Source organism: Nannospalax galili, unplaced genomic scaffold (genome assembly GCF_000622305.1).
Source record: "Nannospalax galili isolate Female #2095 unplaced genomic scaffold, S.galili_v1.0 scaffold87, whole genome shotgun sequence".
NCBI lineage: Eukaryota > Metazoa > Chordata > Mammalia > Rodentia > Spalacidae > Nannospalax > Nannospalax galili.
In genome coordinates, this window is record NW_008360320.1 from 8,809,543 (window position 1) to 8,822,394 (window position 12,852).

The following is a 12,852-nucleotide window of genomic DNA, read 5'->3' on the forward strand; positions in this document are numbered from 1 at the left end:
CTGAAAGCTTGAATGAAAGTATGTTATAAGGAAAGGACTCAAGAGTCTATACAATAGATTTAAGAAGGTTCAAAACACTCTTGTAGGTAGAAGAATGAGAAATTATAAGTATTCTGGTAGTACAATTTGAAATGAACCTAAAGACAAAGAAATAGCTTTTGGCTTAGACTGTAATTTCATATTCTTGTGTAGCAATATCATGGGAGATGAAAAGCTTCCATCTCCATCCCTTGTTAAGGCACAGGGTTTTCTAAGGGGAGGTAAAACATTGCATTCTACAGGGAAGCTTGATAAGCTCAGGTTGTAAGCAACTCAGTAGCTTCAGGAAGTCCTGAAACTGACCAGATTCACTAGGACTCTCCCTCCTCTAGTGGATATAAGCAGCAAGTACTGCTGAGACAAACTTTCAAGTTCCTGGGAATTGATTAGAAGAGGCTCAGACCCAGTTGCCTGGAAAAGACACTCTTCAGCCTATTGAGCTGCCTGCAAATTGTGCAGTATGCTCCATGTTTTCTGATTTGGTGAGCTGTCACCCATGTGGGGGTGGGGTTTTGATGCAGCTATCTTTGAGTCATTTCTGCTGCTGTAAGCAACCCCTCATCCATATGCCATACGCCTATAAGTTATCTATACTCCTATTCCTGTAAGTAACCCCAATAAAATTCATTGGTTTACCAAGCTGGACTTTTGGTAGTATCCCTACTTTTTGTCTGTTATTGGTTACCTATCTGGAGTGAGTAGACATTTTATGTATCCTCAAGAATAGTGCCAACAGTACATGTAAGAAAACTATTACTTCTCATTTATCCACACTCTCAGCCTTACAACTTAGCATATAGCATGTAACCTTACAGGACAGTTGCTAACCCATTACCTTATAACTTAGGGCGGAATACACTGTACTGACAGGGCAGCAGATTTTTCTGTCTCAGCTACTCACTCCTGAGGGAGTGTCCATGGTTTTCATATAACTAACTTAATACTGCTATCAACAAATTGAATCATATAAGTATGAAAGGCTAATTACAAAGTGCCAGACCGTATCCTTGGAAGAAATCGATGTCTTCCAACAAATTCCATCAGAGAACCATGGGAAGAGTATGTTCAAGTATAAATTATTTCCTTCAGATACAATTCAGTTGGATTAAAAGTAAAGAGGCAAAGATATTACTAAATCTGTAATACAAAAATGTATTATTAAGTGTAATACTAAAATGCTTAGGCAGTCAAGGCTAGCATTCATATATATTTATCAATCTCTTTTTCTGAGCCTCATTATATTGTAAATAAAATGTTTAAATTGCTTCATTATGGTTGTACATAATTAATCAAATATATGTATATGTTCCCTATAGAGACTAAAAATAATTGCACATTTATTTTATTTTTTTCAGTTTTTTTAAATATTATATTTTTTTATTTTATGTGTATGAGTGTTATGCCTGCATGTAGGTAAGTACACCCGTGTCTTGCAATGCCCACGGAGGACAGAAGAGGCTGTCGGATCCTCTGGTACTGGAGTTATGGACATTTGTTAGCTGCCATGTGGGTGCTGGGGTTTGAACGCAGGTCTTCTGCAAGAACAGTCGGTGTTCTTAACAACTGAGCCATCTCTCCAGCACCACATATTTATTTTTTAATAGGAGGATTAACGGAATCTATATCCTTATAAGTTTTAAGTTTCTCCTCTGAGCGTACTGAAGAAAATATACTGTAGATTCATTTAATATATGCATATGTAAGTTTCAGGTCCAGATTAATCATCACAGAACCCACTATGAAGCTTGCCATTATCACTAGGACAGAGCCCACAAATGAGAATAAACTTCACTTTTTCTCTAATGATTTTATCATCTGTTCCTGTTTTCTTGCCATACTGGATTGTCAGTATGTGGCCATAGAATAAAGATGAAGTTTTTACCTTCAAGATTTTTCAATTCCGACTGGCATAGTTCCACATTGCCACAGTAGGTTCCCAAGTATTTGTGGTGGTGTTTATTTTTGTGAAGAGACAAATCATGTACTTTGCAATGAAATCAGGAAGGGGATCTCATACTCCTGTGGGACACAAGCCCCCAAGAACTTAAGAGAAGAGATTGTCAACTATCCGGGGTTTGGGATATCAAGTACAAACCAACCCCATGTCCTTGCAAATGATGATGCAAGAGCACTACAGCTTGAAACCCAGGGAAATCAAAGTTGATACAACTATCTGTACAGGATGAAAGCTCTGAATGCCATCCATTCCTCTGAGATCCCATTTCAAGCTGATGGTTAACACCCCTGTTCTTTTATGGGTAAGAATTTTCGTTCCTATTTACTATATCTGAGAAACACTAGTCCTCCTTTCAAGGGTATATGTAAGGCCCTCATTGATACCCTGCTGGATGAATATGAAATAGTCCACTATGGGTCAGGGGTCTTTAGTCATAGTGAGTACCTGCTTTACCAGGAGGCCCTGAATGAGCTGCCCACTGTGGTCAAAGCATGAATTGGGAGCTCTCACAGACAGCACCAGTCAGCGGCTACAGACCTAACTCAGTCTCCTGAAATCTCTCTAACTACCATCCAGTTCACAAACCTCCCCTCCAGTCAGAAAAGTAATTGTGACAAGCACTTCTTGAAATTGAAGAGCTTTAAGGACAACTGTAACACACTGAGAGTAGTCTGTGATGGGGCTGAGCAGGCACTGACTGTGCAGCCTTTGGGATATCTGACTTAGCAGCCCAGATCTTTCAGTATCTGAAAGATCATTCCCCAAGTATTTCTTATAGACATTTTCAAAATATTGGCTAAGTTCTCATTATCTCCCAGTGGCACTTTCCCTAAATTTCAATTCAGATATCATTGTTAATATTTCTCTCAAACCTTACTAAAATCCTTTACTTGTGACCAAGTGGAGTGGTGTACCATCCTTAATCCCAGCACTCAAGAGGCAGAGGCAGGTGGGTCTCTGAGAACAAGGCCAGCCTGGTCTACATACCCAGTTGAGACCAGCCAGGGGTACATAGTGAGACCCTGTCTCAAACAACAGCAGCAACAACAAAGCTTTGGGTTTTGCCATAATTTACGTACCCTGTTTGATGCTGTTTAGTCACAAAAGTGTGGATTGAGGTGAGGTATCCTCTATGTCTACCCTGTTGCACTCAGTTGAATAGAAATATTTGGGTTTAGGACATTGCAGAGTTGGTGGTGGAAAAGTCAGGCAGGATCTACATGATGAAGTGGGTGGCTTTGGAACTCTTACTCTTTACATCACATAAACCAGGATGTATCGAGACCAAATGCATCCTTTCCTGAAGTGCCTGGATCTGCCCCTCATCCTTTACTCAGTACTATTGATTTACTTGAGTAAAAGGGAATGTTCTGACTCCTGGCATAGTCTATGCCAAGATATGAGACAATGTAAAGAAACAGTTTCCCCTAATGTCATTGTATTAGACTTAGTTTATAAACTATTTAATAAAACAAATTACTTATTCAAGCAAAAGAATATGGACTGGAGAGATGGCTTAGCAGTTAAGAGCACTGGCTGCTCTTGCAAAGGACTTGTGTTCAATTCCCATTCCCCAGCAACCATTTGTAACTCCAGTTCCAGGGGATCAACAGCCTTCTTCTGACTTCCGAGGGCATTGCATGACTTGTGCACCTACCTACATGTAGGCAACACACTCATACACATAAAATAAAAAATAATAAAATATTTTTTTACAGAAGGAAAAGAATTTTCAATTAATAGTAAATTTTACATTCTAGGAATAGAGATGATATAAAGAATATTTCTACTTTAACCTATTTCTGACTTTGGTTTTTTGTTTTTTTGTTTTTTTTTAATGGAGATAGGGTCTCTCCTTGTAGCCACAGCTGACCTGGAACTCTATATAGACCAGGCCGGCCTCTGTCTCACAGAGATCTGCCGGCCTCTGCCTCCTGAGTGCTGGGATTAAGAGCATGCATGACCACACCCTGCACTTCTGGTGTTTTTTGACATAAAAGGAGAGAGGCAAAAGATGTTAGTTGCTTGGAAATCTCATTTATTGAAGGTTAAGGAATTTATCTACATGTTTCTTTCTCTGCTATTGCTGTGCAACTAAAACAGTGAAGCCAAACAGAGTCTTATGGACTTTGCCTAACTACTTTAGAAACAAAAATGGAGAATTTTAAAAACAGTGTGAAAACTTTAAATGAAAACTCTCAGGCTGTGCAAACAAAAAAGGGGCGCCTAAGGGTTTTTTTAAGAATTCTTATTAAAGAAAACACTGTTTTACATTGCAAAGCAGATGTATCTGAACACAACAGCCGATCTGTAATTTGAGAGTTTGTGGATTGATGGGACAGAAGGCAGCCTCATGCCTCTGCACCAAAACCATTTTTTTTTTTTTCTTCAAGTGTTCTGTTTTGGGTGGTGTTGCCAGAAAACACCTTAGTGTGATCATCGTTCTGATATTTTTAGAAATTAGTGTTAGCTATATTAGTAAAACTGCTGCCTGTGCTGTATGAAATAATATCATGGTTTTAATCTAGATCTAAAGCAGGCAAGTTTTCTTTTTACAATTTAAGTGTATCCATATTTGATAACAGTTATTTCTGTTCCTAAAAATGAATTCAAAATTGTATTTCCTTTGATTGTTATTTGAAAAATTTTATAGAATGTATAGAAAAGCTCCTTTTGGTAAAAAAATTTCAATGTTTGTTTGCTTCAAAAAGAAATCTCCTTTATGACATGAAGTTTAGAGGCAGACATGTTTTGGTGATCCCAAGAGAATTTGAATGGGGAAGTGGGAGGTGTATCCTATCAAAATGCATTGTATTCATCTATGAAATCACCAAGAATAAAAATAATGCTCAAAGAATTTCCTTTATGACCAGGACACATCTTTTGTGCTGCATCAGGTCCTAACCATTTGACTTCCTCTTGGTTTCCTTGTTCATATACCAGAACTGCCATAGACCAAACTTGTTTGCTTAAAATACTTAAAAAAAAAAAAAATCACTGGCATAATACCTAATCACAATAGTTTTTCAACTCAGAAATAACCTTACCAAAAAGAAGTGTTCTAAAATCAACACCAACAAAAACAGTGCCGTTAAAAGGTGATTAGCCCTGTTCTCATTTACCACTCCTATCCTGTTTGTAATAATGTCTTGATGTTCATTTTCTTTCTAGTTCTTGTAACCCCATGCTAAGAAGCATGGAAGATGACATACAGAGCCACATGTGACCAAACATATACCACAGTAGGCACTTTGGCCCCATGAAAATAAAGGAGTAGAGCTACTACCTACTGATGGTCATTTGACAAGCTCACATGTCTTTGAGGGGAATTCAGCAGAAGGTTTGCTTAGGTCTTTGTCCTTCATTTCAGTCAGAGGGCATCGCTGAACTTATAACTGAGTAGCTTATAACTGATCATCAGTGTAGAGAAATCAAGGCAAGAACAGATTATATGTTATGCTAAATGAGGACTGTGCAATATTGAAATATTTGTACTATATTTTTGATGTTTGAAGAATTAAATTTATTTTTAAAAAGTTAGTTATTCTATTCTTTAAGCTGAGTGTGGTGGTGCACGCCTTTAATCTCAGCACTCAGGAGGCAGAGACAGGCGGATCTCTGTGAGTTCAAGGCCAGCCTGGTCTACATAGTGAGTTCCAGGACAGTGGGGGCAAAAGGGAGACCTTGCCTAAAAAAAAAAAAAAAAAAAAAAAAAAAGGTTAGTTATTCTGATGTATTTTGGGCTAATGCAGAATGAAAAGTGAGTCAGCAGCATGGTATGCAATGACTCAAGTTTGACTTTGTCAATTAGTACTACTTACTGTACCTGCTATGACTAATCACTTGTAAACTCGGGAAAGTTTCAGTGGAGCTGAAATAGCAGGTACCTCTTAGGTTTAGTATGGAGAGAGAGGTAATTATTACATAATGAGCTGACACAATGCCAACAACTTAATGGATTTTTAATAAATATTAGTGACTTTATAAATAGAAGACCAGTTGACTTTTGGCATTCTTACTCATTTAGCATAACAGCAGTCTTTATCATTAGGAGAACAAAATTATGGAATCTCTGGTAGTTCTCCAGAACAATTGAGAATCTAAATTTGACTGGTAGTTTAAATAAGTAAACAAAGGTAGGAACTTAGATTTTGTCAGATTCTCACGACAATAGTCAAGCAGTATCATTTGGCAGTATAAGTCCTATATCAGATGACAGAAACCACACCTACAAATCTTCATCTGCCAGGCACCTGTAATACCTACATTCCACACTGATGCTTACTGTTGAGTGGAATGATTAGTACATGAATAATTTTAGTTTTAGTTGTCCAGTGTTCTCTTTAAGAATGCTGGGATCGTTTACAAAGTTTTTCATTAAAAATTAAACAGTTGAAAGATATTACTGAATAATAAGCTACCTGAACAACCTCTTACCTAAATGACTCATTCCCCCTAAAAATTCTAGATAAAAGACTTTGTCATATATTAAAAAAAAAAAGAAACCTTTTAAATGATGCTTTCATGGTACCCCAAAGTATAGTTTAATTCTCTGAGATGTTATATATGTTTTTGTTCACCTAAAATCTATTAAAACCTTGTTTGTGTGATAAATGTAGAAATTCTAATATGAAACAAAAAGGTAGGTTCCTTAATCTTAAATCACAAGAGCTTTTTTAGGAGCAGTAAGTTTATTCCTGTGACTTTATATACAAAATAGAAAATAAAAACTATGCTTTTTATGGCATTTGAGCTGGGAATTAAAGACTTTCTAAGCATGAGAATAATAACAATGGCTATCATTTGTCAACTGACTTTAGAGCACATACTTTCCATGTAAGCTACATAATGTTATCCTCACCTTGTAAGTAAGGAAGCTGAGGTTCAGATTAAGCTTGCCTGAAAATGTATAGCACACTCAAGCTTCCAGGCTGTACTATGTGCTTCCAACACATCATACTTAGGGAATGCAGGGTGAATTGGAATTACGAAGAGAGAGAATGCATGATTTGTGCTTGTGAATAGACATAGGATCTATAAATTACTCATAACTTCTGACTAAATTGTGTGATGAGATCATACTATTAGAGATAGGAATTAACCTGAGGAATTTGGACTTGAACCTATGTTCATTGGGAGCCACTGTTGTATTATAGAATAGAAAATTTGTATTAATCAGTAAGAATGTGCTAGGGAAAGGAAATAGGAAACCAAGAAACAAGAAAGACTATTAATATAATTTATTAAAGACTTGAATTAGGGGAGTGGCATTTAGAAGGAAAGGAAGAAATTAATATAGATACATTGACTGTAGATTGGTAAGTTGATATGGCAACTTATCGAATAGAGGAATGCCAGAGATGATTCTAGATACTGGTTATTGTGTCTGGGTCATCTGTTATACTGGAAGTAAGAAACAAATTTATAATATAAAAACAGTGAATTCTGAATTGTATAGCTTGAGTTTGAGATGTTGGCAGTTCTATTTGGAAGGAACTGATGAGCCAAAAGTGTCCTCTCTTGCCTCAGGGTCATCCTTTAGAACATAGTACAGTTGGTTTATTGGCCTGTGCTTGCAGAGATTTTGGGTAGATTTGCTTTTTCTGTGGCATGGTTTGCATTTCTCAAATTAACTTTTTCAAATAAATCCAAGCTAACTATGGCTTCTCATTTATTACTGTCTCATGAAAATTGAATGGAGAAAAACCCATCAGATCTTTTGACCTTTGTTTTCCTAGAAAACAAAAGTATATTGAATTATTCTTTGCCCCAACTTCTTGCGGCTCAACAACTGAACTTTCAGTTCTTTTGGGCTAGAGAATTATGTGAGTTGTAAAAACAGTCCTGCATAATGATGGGGCAGTGTGGAATAGTGTCTTTAAAAAAATAGATTCCAGATAGCTATTTTTTAACACCATGGCTTTTGCTAATCATTTGCCTGGTTTAAAAAATAAAATTCCTCACTTTCCCCACCTTATTTTTCTCTCCATCTGCAAAGTAAGGAAAGTAATAAAGTTCATTTTCTTGTTATAAGAATTAAATTAATTAAATTAATTAAACTCACTATGATGAATTTGTTAAAATGCTTGAGTCATAGTAAGCACTAAAAATAACTACAGTTCCTATCTGTAATTTGTGTGCTCTCAAAATGCTTTCGTATTTTCATTAACCTGTATGGAAGTTACTCATTTTACTGTATATCCAGAACTGTGCCCTGAATTATAATCCCATGTGATACTAGTGTGTTTTTAAAGAGTTTAAGCTGATATTTTCTTTACATCAATGTTCAGGCTTGGTTTTATTTTCACCAATGCTGCTTGTTACAGTATTAACAAAATAGTTTCAAAATTCTACTCAAATATTGACAAGAATATTAAGTCTAGGTAGGATTGTATATGTAGACTCTTATCATGTATGCTTGGATCTTCAGTATATTTGGGCCCATGTGGTGAATCATAAACATTTCTTATATCTGGCAAGGCTTGATATTGTACAACTATCTACAGAGGGCTTTTTGAGTGAGTAGACTTGGTCAACTTTCCTTAAATTTAGTTGCTTCTATTCTGACTTCGACTAAATGTTGCATACAATTTTTATATGTATGTGCATACATGTTTATGTGCATTAACATGGGTGCATATTGTCATGCACCTGTACAGAGGTCAAGAGACAACCTTGGGTGTTGGTCTTTAGCTTCTACATTGTTTGAGATGAGGTTTCCTGTTGTCTGCCACTCTGTATTCCAGACTAGCTGACCTGCAAACTGCCAGGGATTCTCCTGTCACTGTCTCCCTTCTCTCTGTACAAACAGTGGGATTATAGATGAATGCTATTGAATTCAGCTTTATTAAGGTTCTAGGGATCTGAATTCAGTTTCTCACACTTGTGTGTTAGAAGTTTTGCCCTCTGAGCCAACTCCCCATCCCCCAAATTTTATTTTTATTAATAAATATTTCTTTGGAACCACTTCTCTATTATATAATTGCCACTTTATTTTATTTATTTTAGAAGTTTTTCAGTTTTGTCTATCAGTAGTATTAAGCATAACATTAAAAAATTTAATCAGGACAACATTGACAACTTAATGTTGTATGGGAACATTTTACTTTTCTTTAATCAGAGTTAAACTAGTAATTGCAGAAATACTTCTTTCATTAAGTCCATATTTTCTTGCCTATTGTTCTAATCTGAAATCTTAGTCCTATTCTAAAGGAGCTATGAAGTGAGAAGTTTTTTCCACCTCCCCTCTTGACTACCCACTAATTTTCACATGTAATTATTGGTTTTCAAGACGAGAAATAGCATTTTATCAACTCTTTTCTCCTACATGTGTTCATGTATTTATGGAAATATCTTCTTCATTTGATATTTAGTTCCACATCCAGTGCATCTTGTTCCTATAACCCATTTCAAAGTTCATAAATATGGCCTTCAAGTCTAAATTTGTGTGCATGTAGAGAACCTACTTATGTGCTTTGTAGATACATCTCTTTCAAGCCAATTAAAAGCTCTATTAAATATCTCCTGACACACTGAGCATATGAAATGATTCTGTAGGGAGAGGACAGGCCTGTTCAGAGTTACTACATTGATATTTGTACTGTAAAACCCATTTTATAATACCAAGCCCTTACATGCACCTTACCGTTATCTCCCACTTACTGATGAGGGAACTCTGTCTTAGACTGGGAATGGATTTGAAAGGATATGAGATAAAAAGGGATTATCCAGAATTAATTTTTTAAAAATTTTTAAAGAAGTCAAAGCACAAAATGAACTAAAAGAAACTAGCTCCTTCAGTTTTTGCAAATCATTAAATTAGTAACTGGAATAGTAAAACCAGAGAAAAATGTCACACATTTTCATTTAGGCAGATTGATTGTTTTCAGGTTGAGCTCTTGATATCTTTTTCCTTTGAAAGAACAAATCAGAAAATTTTTTCACCCCTAGATGGAAATCTAATATAAAAGTTTAGAACAAATCAAATTTTTTTTCAGTCCTAGAAGGTTCTAATATAAAAGTTTAGAAATACTATAATCCAGTTCTTTCATTGTATATCTTGGGAAACTGAAGCAAAGAGGCCTTTATCCGGAGTCAGGGTACTGCTAAATCTTAGATTCAGAATTTAGAAACCAGTTCTTTTTAAAAATGTACAAATTAGTAGAAATCTGGAACCAAGATTGTATTAGTAATTACTGGATAGGATTAATCCTCACTGACAATGTAGATCAGTCCATTAGGAGACTAGAGGGTGCCAGAAGTTTCTTAGAAACCTGTTATATCAGTTGTCTCAAACTTCCTTGCACTTTTGCTGAAAGTATCTCATTTTCTGTAACTCTTTTTTTTTTTTTTTTTTGTCTTTTTGAGACAGGGTCTTCCTGTAGCTCCAGCTGGCCTGGAACCCACAGAGATCCACCTGCTTCTGCCTCCCAAGTGCTGGGATTAAAGACGTGGGCCACAATGCCTGGCTTCTGTTACTTATTTTTAAGAGGAAAACTGACATGATTTAGCCCATCCTACTTGCTTATTTGCTCTCTCAGTACATTCTGGGTTTCTCATACAAAACTTATTCTTTGAAGAATAGGAAACTACAGTTTTTCATGGACGTGGATTCAGATATTCTGTATGAAATGGTCTCATGGGTGGCCTCTGCCTCAAGTATGCTAAGATTACAGGCTTGTACTACCCCACTGGGATCAATTGTTATTGTTGTTGTACATTGCAAACTTTGTGTATTTATCCTTTCTTATCTTTAGGTTTAGTGTCAGTAGCTGACTGGCATCACTGAGTTAAATTCTAGTTAGAGTGTCTGCACAAGTAAGAGACAGACAGAGAGACACACAGAAGGATGTATCATAAGAGACACACAGAAGGATGTACACATAAGGATTTATCCTGATTTATAGTCTTAGTTCAGCTGCTTTCTGTATGTTCAACTTGCTCTAGTAATACCCTGTTTTGACTCTTAGTTTCCCTAACATTGAATCAGGATGAAGCCTATGTGAGAAGAACGTAAAGTATAAGACAGTGTACAGTCTACATCCTTTACACATGTCCCTGCCTGTTCTCTGTATGAGGTCCTAGCTACTATATTGTTGTATTTTATTAACTTTAGTTACCACTCTCAAGCATCTAATATGACTTCTTGAGTTGCTACCTCATCTTTGGGTGCTTTGGGGAATTGTCGGTTCATGAATAACTGAGTTTGTCTTGTATGTATTGTCCACACAGCATGGTAATATTGGTGCTTTCTCATCTTTTCTCTTATGACTAAGCTCATTCACTTGAATAACTTTTTGTACTGTAGGTCCTTAGTTATTTCTTTTAAAGAACTTTTTAATATGCAACACTCCTTACTGCTCTATTTTCCCTGCTCTGTTTTGTTTACTTTTAATTCTTTTGACTATTTTGCTGCATTTTATTTTATGACTTGTTTTTAGTGGTAGAACAAATCTGTTATAATCTATCAAAGTCGGTTAAACTGCTTGTTACTTTCTAGACAGAGAATTGACCTTCCACATCATTATGTCTAATACTTAAATATTTGGCTCTTACTGAAAACCTGTTTCTGCTCCTACTTGTAAGTGTTTCTTACTTGTCTCCTGAATGTGCAGGTTGTTTGAGGGTGCAGTCCTCCCTGGTGAAGGGATGATTAAGCATTACTGTTGTAAAATATTGTTCTTTATTTTCTGAAGACAGAAAGCACTTCAGGAAAAGAACTGGTATAAGCTTTTATAGTTTACTGTATACAAAGTATAGCACAGATAATGAACCCACAGCTAAATATAAATTCAAGAACTTTTAAAGTTTTTATTTCTGGTTCAGAAATAAAGAAGTTCTCCTTAATATTACAGAAACTATTGTGTTAGAAATGTTTAAAAATTCAACTACAGAGCTGGGGAGCTGGCTCAGTGGGTAAAGTGCTTGCTGGCACAAACATGAAGACCTGAGTTTGGATCTTCAGTACTCAAATAAAAGTTGAATGTGGTGGTGGTGATCTGTAATCCCAGCACTGATGTGGTCAGATCTCCAGAACTTTCTGAATAGCCACCATAGCCCATCAGTGAACACTAGGCTCAGTGAGAGACCCTGTCTCAAATAACAAGGTGGAGAACAATAAAGACACCCAGCATCAACCTCTTGCCTCCACATTCACAAGCACATACACGCAGACATACACACAAACATACATTCACACATGTACTACACACACACCAAAAGAAAACCCCAAATTCTGGGTATCCACACCAACCAAGCAAATCTGAATCTGCAGTAAGAACCAGTTTGTTTGTTTTGCAGTGCTGGGAATTGAACCCAGAGCTTCACATGTGCTAAGTGAGTTCTGTCCAGTGAGCTAATTTCAAGTTCTCTGCCATTTGAAGCCAAGGTTGTGAATAACTGACTGAATGTATCTCTACCAAATAATTCTATTAGAAGGCTGGCATACCTGCAGTAGCCTCCTGTGGTCTTGCCATGGTGTCTTTTTTTAACTAATGCCAAAATTAAGTTCCTCTCTGCAGTGTTCTTGGGTACTCTACAGTATAAATTACATGCTTCCATGTAAGTGAGCATGTGCAATTCTGTAAATTCTGATGAAAAATAGGAAAAAGTTAAAAATTGTGCTTTCTCCCCGATCTCCTTCTCCATACGTTTTGGCACTCCTCCATTTCCCATTGCTTTAATGTTCAAGTTTTTCTGCTCACTGTTTTTCTTGGGTGACACTGGGAATTTTTACCATCTGATGAAGGCAGATGTATTTTCAAATAAAAATGTCTTAAGTGTTTGTTCTTCCTACTATTCCTTTCTCTGGCAGAATATTCATATAGTTGATAAATAGTTTGCTTTCTTTAAATACC

The 12,852-nt window shown here is 36.3% G+C and overlaps 1 protein-coding gene and 1 pseudogene across 14 annotated transcripts in view; both read left to right on the forward strand.

Annotated features, from left to right (window-relative positions):
- Nucleotides 1–12,852, forward strand: part of Gtdc1 (glycosyltransferase like domain containing 1) — a 447,396-nt gene that overhangs the window by 238,453 nt on the left and 196,091 nt on the right. The gene's annotated exons all lie outside the window — the stretch shown is intronic.
- LOC103727338 lies at nucleotides 1,977–2,722 on the forward strand (annotated as a pseudogene).